The 14,582-nt window shown below is 30.6% G+C and overlaps 1 protein-coding gene and 1 long non-coding RNA gene across 3 annotated transcripts in view; one reads left to right on the top strand and one right to left on the bottom strand.

The window, feature by feature from the left end:
- Positions 1–14,582, top strand: part of LOC129972627 (sodium-dependent dopamine transporter-like) — a 180,741-nt gene that overhangs the window by 1,577 nt on the left and 164,582 nt on the right. The gene's annotated exons all lie outside the window — the stretch shown is intronic.
- LOC129972628 (uncharacterized) overlaps positions 1–14,582 on the bottom strand; it is a 98,995-nt gene that overhangs the window by 77,058 nt on the left and 7,355 nt on the right. The gene's annotated exons all lie outside the window — the stretch shown is intronic.

Below are 14,582 nucleotides of genomic sequence, written 5' to 3'. Positions count from 1 at the left end.
ATAAATTCATGGTGATTCTTTTTTTTCGTTCATGATACAACATATTTTAAAGGAAAAAATTTACGAATATCCGAGTCTTTGCTATTTTTATATTTTTACCCTTCTTATAATTAGCATAGAAAAATTTTAAATGAATATTAAAAATCAAAAGATTTCCAATTGAAAATAATCATAGATCGCAAATCATTCTGATGATGCCTTATTTTTAGAACTTTTTATTTAATTGAAAAATACATTATAGAATAAAAATGATTTTCTTCTATTCGCTGTAAAAATTCTACTGCGCAGAACTGCTGATAATGACTTATTTTTAATGCTAATTAAAAAATATTTTAAGTTTTTCTCCTATTTTAGCATTCATATTTTAGAAGACACATCTTAAACATTTATATCAAATATCCAATGTAAAAACTAAATATGCATATTTAATTAAAAATTTACATTTTATATGCAGATATATTAAATAGAAAAGTACCCATCTGAAGCTAAGTGTTTACCAAAATGCTATATTGTTTCCATGGATTATATCCTACTTGTGCAAAAATAATTTCTTTTTTTCATTTCGTTTATACAAATAACAAATCAATTAATTATTTATTTTTGATTAGATATGCTGTGACTGAATACATGACTATCGAAAGGGAAGATAATAATGATTTCTTGTGCTTGAAATGTACTCTATTAAATTAAAATATAGGCTATCATTTAGAGTTTAATAATCAACTTGCTGATTTCATATTTCGCACTTGTACTGTTTCAAAGTTATAATCATTTCCCTTCGTTTGCAATTTGGAATAATTTTATACTAAACATTTCTCTCACATAGTTATTTGTTTCTCTTGAAAATATTTTTATTGAGCTCTCAACCAGTTCTCTTATAACAGATTTTGATTTAGATTATAAAAACGAATAAATTTCTAATAGTTTTATTTTTTTAAAATTTTATAATTCAGCAAAAGGTATCGAGTATTTAAAATTGGAAGTTAAAATGAAGTTGCAACCTTTCGAATATTTATCTCAGAATCCCTAAAGGCGTCCGTTTGTTCTTTGTTGACAGAAATAAATTTGAGTATTCCAGCTGCATAAAAAAAGTGATCCACATGCTTATTTTATACTTCTCTCGCGTGCTGTTTTAAAGTTATAATTATTTTCCTTTCTTTTGAAATCCGAATTAATTTTATGTTGAACATTTCTGATGACGTCTTACATCATAATTTATTATTTCTGAAACTATTATTGACCTAGCTATCATCAGTTTTCTTATAACACATTTTGATTTAAAATATAGAGGCGAAGGAGTTTCGAAATTTTTTTTTATAAAAAAAATTATAATTCAGCAAAAGTTATCGAGTATTTAAAATTGGAAGTTAGAATGAAATTGCAATTTTACGAATTTTTATCTCTGAATGCGTCCATTCGTTCCCTGTTGCCAGCAACAAATTTGAATATTCCAGCTGCAGAAAAAAAAGTCAAAATTTCTCACGACATCACTTAAAATTTTAAATGCGGAAGCTTAGTCTTATTTCACGTTTAGATAATTTTTTTCTTCTTTTGGATGAAAATTAAGTTTCTCTCCAGGGAATCTAAGTAATGTAGTAAGTGTAGTTTCTGATTTTCCCTCTCCTTTTACTTGGCTGATGGAAAGTCTTTGCATCTTTGTTTTTATCTTCTTTTTTTTTTTTAGCCGACTCATTAGATCATATTTCTGACAGTTGATATTTCTATAATCATTTTCCTGAGGAGCTACAGGTTGAGATATGTTGAATGATTGTAATTATTTTCTGCTTTAGGTAGGGAGCCTTATACGTCAGACATTGAACTGCTTATTCTTTCTTTCTTTCTTCTAAAATAAGTTTGATTCTTTTGCAAATATGTTTCGCAAAAATTTCGTAATAAGAAAATACTCACTGTAAACTAACAAATTATTCTATTTATTGATTTTGGAACATCTTTATCCTGAAGTAAATAACATTCACTAATTTCTTAACCCTTCTTATTTTTTCTTACTTATTTCTTTATTATCTTCTTTCTTATTATTCAAATGAAAGATAAGTGTTTCATATTATTGTTAAAGTTCTACTTCGTACAGAAAAAAATGACTTAAAAAAAATTTTGCTATCGTTTTTGCAATTTTAATTCACGACATAACATGTAATATACACTATTTTCTTAATACGAATCTGTTTCCTAAAATTAAAATAATTATGAAATAAAATTTTTCTTTTTCTTTTGCATTAAAACATACATATTCTCTATCATCTTTCAGTAATTTTTTAATTTAACGACATTTTTCTGTTATAATTTCTTTAAATCCGAAATCTTCCTTTAGCGTTTTGTAATTTCTAAGCTTAAAAAATATTATACATTTTCTATGCTGACATTACTTACGAAATATTAAAAAAAAATCTTGAATCTTTGTAAATTTTGTAAAAATTGTATCATTTGAATTTTGAAATGAGGAAAAATGAAATAACCAGGTTTTTTAAACATTTGAATCTGGTGCCTTATAGAACATAGGTGATTAAACAAGTGGAGAAATAAGGGGGGAAAAAACTAACAAATAAAATAAGAAAAATTATAAAACAGAAAAAATAAAATAATTATTTAAAATTTCAGAAAAAAAAATCACCAATGTATAATTAATATTTTGCACATGATACAATGTATCGTGTATAAACTTATATAAATAGTAATGCATACAATGTACAAGCCTGGTATTTTTTAGTAAATAAAAATGATATATAAATGATGTATTTTATATTATTTCATTTCATACTAATTTACCTTTTACAAAATTGCTAAATGAAAGAAAAACTGGAAAGACTAATATTAACAGAAACTAATTTTTAAAAAAAATTAAAACGAATTAATATTTCTCAATATATTATATTCAAATAAGTAGGAAATAGAAAATCGGGAACCTTTAATTGAATTTGAAAGTTTGAAATCTATTATATCCTGATTGATATGGTATACCTGGATGTTAAATTCAGGAAAGACCGTTGTCCTAAATAGAATTTACCTTGTGATTAATGTCGTGAAAGCAATAAAAAGTTTGAATACACTCTTTAATTATTGTATATGGATGTGATGTTTTAAAATTTTAATTAATTTTCAGCGTTTTAGTCTTTAATTTATAATTCATTATCGTAGATTTTATGACATTGGAAGATTGGTTCTTCTCAAATTCGCTACCACGTGATATAATTCATTTGGAAATTAAGTAATCGACAAACGATCAATAATTTTTGAATGCAATATGTTGTATCGGAGTCTTACTATTGATCAAAATTTCAAAGCTTTACGATATAAGAAAGTAAAAGTAAAATTAATGGCAATTTTTTTATTTTTGCAAGCTTAAAGTAAATCAAGTTAAATAAAAATAATTACTAAATTACCTCAGCTGCAGTTTAATAGAAGTTATTCGGAATATCGTTCATTGAGAAATAATAAATAACTACGTTCAAATTAGAAAAAAATTGTTAATTGATTAAAAAATTTTTTATATTCAATATATCTTTTCAATTCCCCAGCGTGCTTAAATTTTTCGTTCTTTATTCCATGTAATCGATACAAGAACCTGTATTTCTGAATTACAGCAGATCAGAAATTTGTGTAAAGGCATGAATACTGTATTGATAACCAACTGTATTTATAATAGAGGCTTACGTGAACAATGAAAATTATTTAGCATCCAATATATATTATGCACTCTAAGAAATTCTAGTCTATATTTTTATTAATTTAAAACTATTGGTAATAACTTGATTTGCAGTTAGTGATTACCCAAAACATTACTAAATTTGTAATATCGACACAAGTTTGGCAATAAATATTAGACTTTCACTATACTTTAATGCTTATGCTTTCATTATATTTCAGTATTCATTTTAAATTAGCCTTCGAAATGTGAAAAAAAATAACATATGAGAACAAAAACAATTGAAAATATGCTCACAATTGTCCCCTAAAATTCATCGATTTAAACCTTTTAATCTTATTTACAGCATTATAAATTGCATATATTAAAGTTAATGTTATTAATTGATTATTATAAATCAATGGCTATGCTCGGTGACCAGCTTCCTTTTATATAGCATTAATTTACAGGGTGCGGCAAAAAAAAACTCGGACCAAGTTATTACATCATAGAATATAAGTTAATTAATTTGTTTTTAATTTTTGTTCACTTCTTTCTGTCTACCATTTCAATTATAATATATTTTATAGTATATCTTATAGTTTACGTATTGCTTTTTGGCTTTTTTACAATGCCAAGCAAAAGATATGCTATTTTAGAGTTGTTTAAGTAAGGGAAACGACAGTATAAAGACGTTCATTTGCTGAACATGCCTTGACAAACAATGTTTGATGCAATCCATCGTTTTAAAGAACTTGGAAATGATCGTCAAAGTCTAGGAAGTGAACAAAAACGTATGGTGAACACTTTCAATAGCCGTAAGATTAATCAAAAAGTGAGTTCAATGAAATTAGAGGGGTTTCCATGAGAAAGATCACTCGTGAACTAGGAATAAGGGACCGGTCAATGCAAGGACTGGCAAAAACAGAGCTTGGACTAAAGCCTTACTAGTTCCAAAAAGCTCAGCTTCAAACTCGTGCGGCTTCAAAGAAGCCGAAAACTTTTGAAAAGGGCCACAAGTCAGCGCTGAGAGAGATTCCTTTGCGCTAATGAGTAGTTATTTAACGTCCAAAAGCTCGTAACTCCTAGAACTACAGGATCTAGTCTATAGACGCTCCAAGCATTTCAGCAATTGTTGAACATCACAAAAAAAAAAAAAAAAAGTCTTTCGTGGTCTGGGGCAGAATTTGCGCAAGCGGCAAAACATCTCTGGTTTTTGAGGATGAGGGAGTAAAAATAAATCAAAAAGTGTACCAACGAGACATTCTAGAACCTTTTGTATTTCTGTGGACCAAAGATTACTTCGGCAATGTAAAGTGCGAGTTTCAACAAGACTTCGTACAAGCTCACAAAGCTAGAAAGACAGAAGAGTGGCGAAAGCCGCATTTTTCTGATGTAGTATCATCTGGATAGTGGGTACAATACTCGCAGCATATCAGTCTCATGATTACAGTGTATGAACCATTTTGGAGTCAAGGGTTTGCACTAAAAGTTTGGACTCTCTAAAGCAATGGCTTCGTCAGGAATGGGATAGATAAGAGGTAGAAGATTTGCGGCCCATTGCTGAAAATTTCAATAAGCGCTTGCGCCTTTGCATCGCTGCAAATGGCTGCCATTTTGAAACAAATTAAATTTATGTGGGGAAAGGCAACTACCAACATTAGTATGAGAAATATATTTATTAAGATTAAAGGAGAAAGGACAAAACATTACTAACATAGAACATAAAAAAATACATGAGCGTGAGCTGTACGTCGTACAGTCTCACTACCCAACTCTCGTCTGCCAACAATGGCGGGAAAAATTACGTGATTACTGACGCAACATGGCCAACATGGCGTCATACAGGATACGAGGTGTGTCAGCAGTTCCCATATTTATTTATTATTAAAAGTCTACTCTTATTATTATTTGTTATATTTTGTTAATCATTTTTATTTTTAATCGTTATATTAAAAAATTGTTTGTTCGGATTTTTCTGCCGCACCCTGAAATATCTTATTAGTAATGTCAATCAGCATTGATGAACTATATTGTATCGCACTAAATATCGAAACTGTTTAAAATTATACTTTTATACCAAATAGAGCATTAAGATTGGTTAACTGCGCGCATAAATTGGCGCAGTCAATTCAGTTATTGAAGTTGAGAAATATTTTAGGATTTTATTTTATAGCTCCTGAAAATGGCGAATTGGTTGGATGGAGCGAGTCGGTCATTGATGACATATCAAGATTTCATGAGCTTCTAAATGAAATAAAAATTGCAGAAATCGCTACTGTAATCGAAACTGGGGAAATGTGAGGCTATTTATTTTAATATTGTGAATATTCAATGACGTAGTGTTTTTGGAGATTTCTCTCGAAAATGGAAGTTGAAGAGGTTCGACGATAACTAACGACTTATTTAAGGGTCATAAAGTTTCAAATAAAATAAAAGTTGGCGAAACTGGACTAGTGGTTGGAGCCCCGGGACTAGTTCATCTATTTTCTTATTTTAAATAATGGATGATAATAATGGTAATAAATAATGGATAACAATATATATATATATATAATATTTTTTAATTTAATTTAAATCAAATAATTCTTTAATTTTTATTTTAAATTAGTCCATATTACATATTTTTTAAATTTATTATTGCTAATACGGGCTCTAAAATTTTCTTTTAATTTGCTTCCACGCATCACGAGCAAAGGAATCTTTGGCGCATAATCAGTTTCTTCAGATACCTAAGATTCTCTTTCCTAAGTCGACACATGTCATGTTTATTTTCAAAATCCCTATGGGAATCTCGTAATAAAACCCCTAAAGGGAAAAATTCGGACTTTCATCTTGTATCGCGATATGAACAGACTTTTTTTTTTATCATTCTTATATTCTTTGAGCAAATTATGCATTTCGGGATGAAATAAACTGAAGTTCAAATTTCAAAAGTAAATTATTGTCCGCCATGCATATATATTCAACATTTATGCGACTGAATGCTTTAATTTCTTACAAAGTATTATAAATTGTGTAGTTTATTGATCATGTAACTTTCTAATGAAATCATTAATCATATCTGAAATTTTATCGTAGAGAGCAATATATAACTAAATCGCCTAAAATTTACAACCTCACAATGCTATATCATACATAGCAGCATTTAAACCTCGGCCTTTAAACAGTGAGGCCAACAGTTCGTTTTATGATTTCGCTAGAGCTCATAAAACTATGCCGGGGTTTTAAAAGATCTCGGTAGTAAACAGGTGTTAATATTTCAGTGTGGATCAGAGTTTAGTCGAAGTGTTCCCAAGGTTATTTTTACTGCCATTTTCTGCTAGTACTGCGATTTTCAAATATCAATTCTCATCGAGACCATTTGATGAAAGCAGTTCTTGCTTTCTATGTTTCTGAAATTCACATTAAATGGGATATATTTTCTCAATCTTGGATTCTGAGACGTTTTAACTATTCCTTTGCTGACTCAGAGTCTTTTAAGTTAGAAAGATGTTTACTTTTATTTATGTTTATTTTCAATCGATTTTAATAAATTATTAATACAAGATTAATAGTATTAACATTGATATATTTTACACATAATGCGTTTACTACTGAAATCTTCAAACAGCAGAAATAGTCTCCTCAAAACTTTCTTACATACTCTAAAATATTCTTACTTCCACCACCCCTCTCCCTTCCCCTTCCTCCACATAAAATTTTGAAATTTTTCGGAAAGTCTGCAAATGCTTCGAATGCCATTGGTAAACGGTAGTTACGAAATATTGATATTTGTGACTAATCTAACGTTTTTACAGAATCTATCGCGAGAATAACTTTGTTGGACTTCATTTGGCGGCTGGATTGACATAGAAATTACTTCAATTGTTGTGGCAAAAAAACATACCGAATCTCGTTAATTTAAGTCACTGCCTTTATGATTTGTTGCCTTTATATGTATACGAAAAATGCAGACTGACGAACTGTCAACCGTTCGGCAGAACTAATTCAATATCTGATTGGAATCTATGTTTTAGAGGCTAAAACAATGTACCAAATTTTATCTATCTAGTTCTCTGCCTCCTGCAATTATTGAGTTACTTTTACTCAAACAGCCAGACAGACAGACCTCTCTTTCTTTCAGCTTTGACAGAAATCTACAAATGTATTCGTAATTCTATGCACCGAATCTCAGTCATGTAGATCAAAATCTTTTTGAGCTATCGAGTACACATACAGACATATAATGCTAAAAATATGTTTTTCGGATTCAGGGTTTTTGAAATGTAGATATTTGTCAGAATTTCAAATTCGAATTTTTTTGATGATTAGCATACTTTTCTACTTCCTATACGAGAAAGTTAGGGCTAAATGAATAATTTTTTAAAATATAGGTGAAATCTTTTAAAATATGTTCGAAATTATTCCTCTGATGTTTAAGATGCAAAGGAAGATGTGACTGCCAAGAAATAACCAGGGGTGATCTACCCTAAACTTTCATACAAACCTTCAAATAAAGATGTTAGTCCCCCTTCCCAATATAAGATGGGGGGGGGACTCTGAGCAAGGTCATAAACATTATAATTGTTCAAATTTTTATTTACAGAATTCCTCATATAAGAGTTTTATAATACGTAGTAAAGAGAAGAAAACTGATTATACATTTTGAATGTCTTTTTTTAAATAAATATTTGAACCAAATTTTGCCCATGAAAACATTTTCTATAGCAAGATCACATATCAAATTCCATTGAATTAAGTTCTTACGTTTTTGAGCTGTGTTTACACGCACGCAAATTAGAGATCAACAGAAGGTCAAGCATTGATAGATTTTTCTTCTTCAAAATTGGCCATAGATATACACTTTATATGTCATGCATCAACTTTACACGTCTTGTTCTTTACATTTAACAATTACTCGACCCATTTTACTCAAAATGACGAATGTAGTGATTGAATTTCTGTTTAAAATTTGAATTCTATAAATTTGAGAACAAATCTCTATTTTCCGTTAGATTAAAACATTTTTGAATTATATTGTCTATTATATTGTCTGTTATGTCTGACAGACATAATTTCAAAAGTGTATTTTTCCAGTTCAAGGGGAACTGAAACACAAAAAATCGGCAAATATCTAACTCAGATAGAATTTTTCGACTATTACATTACTTTCTCTTTACACTTCGTGCAAGCGAAAGTAAAAATATAGTTTGGAATATAGTAACATTTTTAAAGCTGAAAAACTAGGGGAATACTTTCTCTTCGATGTTTCTAATTTTCTTCCACAACTCGGAACGTTAAATATTTAGTTTTGTTCGTATCATAAAAGAGAATCTCGAATTCCGTTCCATTGATTGAATAGTTTCAAAATTTAGCATAGATGTGCAATTATGTTGCTATAACCGAATACAATTTATTCATTGAACTACTGAGTTATCGTTCACGTTCACTTGAATGAACGTGAACGTGAACGACGTTAACACCATTGCAAGAACCTGAGCTAGGAACCAAGATTCTCTGACTTGGATGGACATGTTGACAGATTTGGAATTACAGTTTCAAACTAGGCACGAAACTATAATTTCATTTAATGGAGGTATAACAAGTTTCATTTTACTAGCTTATTTTATTTTAGAATTATCCTGTTCACAGACCAAGAGACAAATAGAGAAAAATGCTTTTTTTTTAACTCAAAGAGAGCTAAATTGTGGAGTTTCGTTAAAATTTAGGTGTTGATTTTCTTGTTGATTTCAATGCTTTCTCTTAATACACTTTACATGACAGAAGGAGAAGAAACTAGACAATCAAATGTAAATTTAAGTGGAAACTATAGTATAGTTTTTAAACTAATATTATCTTCTTTCAATATATATATAACATAAATGAGAACCATTATACCTCGAAAAATCCCACAGAAACTTTTGTAAATGTGAACTATTTTCTTTCAACTCCCAAATGGTATTAATATCTTAATAATGCTTCGAGTCTGATGCAGAATTTTTATGTTTTGAACTTTTTACCTGCACTTTTAACCTTTTTATCAATTCAAAATTTTCATAATAAAAAAGTTCAGAAATATATGTGATGTATCATCGACTTCTGCGTTCAAGGTTACAAGGCAAATGACAGAACTTTAAATCAGATACAAATGGTCAGAAGAATTTTTGAGAGCCATCAGAATTTTAGATGTTTATATTGAAACTAAGCTTGGTTTTATGGCTATTAATTTTACTGGACAGTATTTTGTCTATGTTTGTGACTCATTCTTTTTTTTTAAAGAATCGCATCCAAATCGAAAACACGTTGTAAATTATCGATTTCGAATGACTGAGACGAAAGGCAATAAGTCGTCACTGTAGCAAATTTTTGAATCCAACGCTGTAGCTCAAAACGATCGGGTAATCCTCAGTTAAACCATCTTTTCTTTTCCTGACCTTCATAAGCCAATGCAAAATTAAAATTAAATCTTAGATCTTTGATATTCAGAGGCGATATCTCTTGATCTGGATGAATATACAGAAGCAGGAAATGGTATCGGTCTAGGAAGAGTGATGATACTGTTTGGATAATTTTAAAATATTCTGCTTCGTACTTGGGTTAATAGAGAATAAAAGTAAATGTTTTAGAACTTATAGTTAAGAGGCCGGACATATTAGAATCATGTTTTTCAAAATTATACATTCACTCTTCGTGTAAAATGCAAGTTATCTTATCGCCATTGTTTGATACCATCTCAATTATATTAAAAGTCGTTTATACTCTTCTTAGGACAGTTATCGATAAGTTTAATTTAAGCTGTGAACCCTAAAACGCAAATATAATAAAAAATATTTTTAAGTTTTTTCAGTGTATTAAAAATGAAAAATAATATATTTATTAAAATCTGGAGATTAAAACATCAAGATGCAAGATTGGCGGCGAAGTTCCTTCTAGAATATGCATCAAACACTCCATCGATGCTTCCAACCATATGTTGCTGTTGATAGCCTTATTAGGATTTATGACATCTAATCAACAACTTCTAAGAATATTACTCTGGAAAAACAAAAAGAGGCGATGTATTTCTCGCAAATGTATAATCACATCGAGGGACAAAAAAATTCAGCGTAGTCTGCCTAGAATGTTCGTCAAACACTCCACTGACGCTTGCAACTATTGACACTTTCTTTCGCCACAGAATATCCCCGAATTTGGAATCTCTTGGATTTCCTGTCGGTTTAAAGGATATACTTGGAAATATTTACTAAGAAAAAATATTTTACATACGGTACACAGAGAAAGTAACTACATACAATATTATGATGATGAAGGGGGTGGTCATTGGGTAGTATGAGTAGATGAAATCTATTGAAGTTAATATATTCTAGAGAAGAGTTTGGTTGAGATACGAGACGAAAATTTATACAGGGCTTGGGACTAAGCAGATCAATTCCTCGTTGTCTTGTAGGAACCGCACAAGATTTCTAAGTTTGACCTTGGATATTTTGTTTCCCATAACGTTGATCCACCAGATATTTTCTAGGTCTTGGGTGGGTGGGTTTTTTGAAATGGAAAGGCGCGGTGAGAGGGCAACAAGTGGCATAATGAAGGGGATCGCCTACTTCACCCGCAGCCATATTGATCCGATCCTTTAATACTGAATTGCTTGAAATACGAAGGAAAAGGGTCATGGTCAGTTGTAAAGATAATGTCAAGCCTGTTACAAGATGATTATTTAAAGGAGACTTTGGAGATGATTTGATATATATTTTTGCCAGTTGAGCCATTGTCTCATTCTATTTGTCATCTATGTAGGCTCAATTTATTTAGAATACTTTTAAGATGGCTTCTAGGAGCTAGGTATTGAACGGGCGTACCTGTAGAAATGACCTGTTTGGCTAAGGAATATTACTATTGACAGACATTTTCTGACTTATTACGACTAATAAATTTTAATTTATGACGTGTTTGAAGAAAAATGAAAGATGATGGATATTTCTCACAACCAAGTAGCCATTATGACTATACGAGAAGAAAGAACACCATCAAAGTCCATCTAAAATTTATACCACGACTCCATCGATACTTGCAGCTATATATCACTGTTGAAGGACATGTGACTTATGACGTACGCCTAATCAATTTACGAAGTGATTGAAGAAAGACTCAAGGTGATGGGTATTTCTCACAAACGTGTTGCCACAGTAAATTTTTGAAAATTAAGAATATCATGAAAGTCCATCTGAAATTTATACCATGTTCCATCAATGTTTCGAACTATTTATTATTGTTGATGGATATGCTGTCATTATTCTTATGACAGCTAATCAATTTAAATTCAGGAAATGAAAGAAGAAAGAGAAATACTACGAAATCAAGAATTCGTTAATCACAGAATCGCGCAAGGTGGTACTACTTCCCTTTTTCGAGCCACCTGACTTCTCTTAAGCAACTTTTATTACCTTAAAACACTCAGTAATGAAAATTAGTCTCCTAACCACTTTAAAAGGTTCGGATAGCTGAAAGAAACATTCTGAGATATAGCTGTAAAAAATCTGCTGGAAGTAGCATTTGGTGATAATTCTGTTTGTAAACATTTTATGTTTCCACTCATGTCTGTTCCTTCCATCTGTAAATGAATGCGTCATTTACATTAATTTTTTTCTCTTACTAATAATATTTATGATAATGTAAAGTATTATTGTATTTAGATTGTATGTTTACAGTCTTTAAATACATTTCAGTAACAAAAAATAGTTGCTATAAATGTTTTATTATCCCTAAAAGTTTTGTCTATGAGTTTTGAATCTCATTGTCCACAATTTATTTTAAGGATATTTGATTTGTACTGATATAAGAGAAATTTCAGCACAACGAATCAAGAAATGTGAATAAGAAAAATACTGAAGTCGAATCTCATTCAAGGGCACAATTCCTTTTATTATTATTATTATTTCACTTCTTCAGTGCCATTTAAATCACCGAATCCAGCTTTCCAATACCATATAAGAGAAGATAGATTTGTCTCGTCTCTTACCCTATAAGAAAAAGATAACGTAAAGAAGAGAAAATTTTGCTTTGTGACCATTAAGGATTTGGGAAAATATTTGCATTTCCTTTTTTTGGGGGCTGAGTTCCTGTTTTTCCGTAATCCCTTTTAGTGAGTTCTTTTGCCCTTATTACCCTTTGAGCTTTTCCCGTTTTTCCAGTTCTGTCAATACCAGTCTCAAAAAATCCAATAAAGAAAGGAATATTGTACGCAAACGTCCCAATATAATTGGAGATAGAATTTTCTTTTGGGAATTCAGGAAGAAACTTCTAAAACGTCAGTTCGGAAGGCAAAGTGCATTTCCTTTGAATACAGCTAATCTTTTTTCCATTTCAGTTGATTGAACCTTAATTGATGTATGGCTTTGTTTCCATCTCGAATAACACTGATTGTAATGAGAACAAAAGACAATCGTTGTTTGAAAAAAATTACTTATTTTTTTTTTATTCTTCTTGATTTTTTCAAAGATATTTATTAAATAATTGGTCACCAAAGTTTGAAAAGTAGTTTTATTTTCGTGCTTTCGAAACCAATTATTTTCCTTTCTCATTATATTTACCGAATATAACCGAAATATTTTTTAAGAAGATATTGTGTTTTTTTCCCGGTAAAATAGAATAAAATAAATAATTGAATCAAAAGAGATCTGAGCCTCTTCTTCAAAAATATAATTACACGATGCATTATAGATTAATATATATACCTTTATTATATTGTCAAAAACTTATTCCTAACTATAGAAACGATAGAATTCATTTTTTTATGAAATATGACTGATATCCTCCCAACGCATGTAAGCATAAAAATCAGTATCTAAGCATGTATTGCTAACTAATATTGTTTACAAACTTATAGACTCATGCGTGCTTTTAAAAACGAATATCTCACTATGACCAGGCTGGTTGATGAATATTTTCCTGGTTATCACCTGTATATGAGCTAAAGAGAAACTGCTAAACAAATACGGGGGAATTTTCATTAAAATATCCCAATGAAAGCATTTAACTCTCGCATCAGAGTTATAGCATTTACCTAGACTAACAAATTATGCCACACCTTCCTTTTCCCCCCGAGTCTTTCATTCTATGGACTGGCTGATATGGAACCTGATCATTAAATTTTTATTGTTTGTTTTCTCACAAGCATACAGTGATTGCGGAATGTTTTCGTATAGGTAGAGAATTTGTATAAATTTTTCATATTTATAGATTTTAAGAATTTTTAACATTGCAAAAGACATATGTACACCTCCATCTATTTCAATCTTTGCTTGTTTAACCAATTACAATTTTTATTTTTTTATTTTTCCTCTTTAGCTGTCACTCCAATATTTTCATTGTATGTTTTTTTTAAAATTTTATTCCCGTCTTTCTTTTGTAATCTAGTGCAAATTGAAAAGAAAATCTATGATGGATAAAAAGATGAGATTTCTATCTGTGTTGCTAAAGTTTCGGAAAGATAAAAAACAGCAGTACCAAATCCACTCGCTTTATTTACACCGGGACTTCTTGATCTGATTTTGGAAATCAATTTTTTTAGAAAATATCCTGCATGAGAACAAAAATATTCTTAAAATGTGTATTCGTTTATTAACATATTTCCACGTATATTACACACATCAATGGGGCCGCGGTGGCCCGGTGGTAAGGTCTCGGCTTCGGAACCGGAGGGTTTCAGGTTCGTGACAGGATTCCACCGAAGAACCGTCGTGTAAGGGGGTCTGTTGCACGTTAAATCCGTCATGCCAAACATCTTCCCGTTGGTGTGGTGTGGTGTGGAGAGGGGGGTGCCAGCTAAGGTGTCGTCCTCGTCATCTGACCGTGGTTCAAAATTACGAGGTCCGTCCCATAATAGCCCTAGTGTTGCTTCAAACGGGACGTTAATATAACCAAACCAATACACACATCAATGCATACATCCATATATTCTCCT

Source organism: Argiope bruennichi, chromosome 6, assembly GCF_947563725.1.
Source record: "Argiope bruennichi chromosome 6, qqArgBrue1.1, whole genome shotgun sequence".
Taxonomy (NCBI): domain Eukaryota; kingdom Metazoa; phylum Arthropoda; class Arachnida; order Araneae; family Araneidae; genus Argiope; species Argiope bruennichi.
This window is presented reverse-complemented; position numbering and strand designations above follow the sequence as displayed.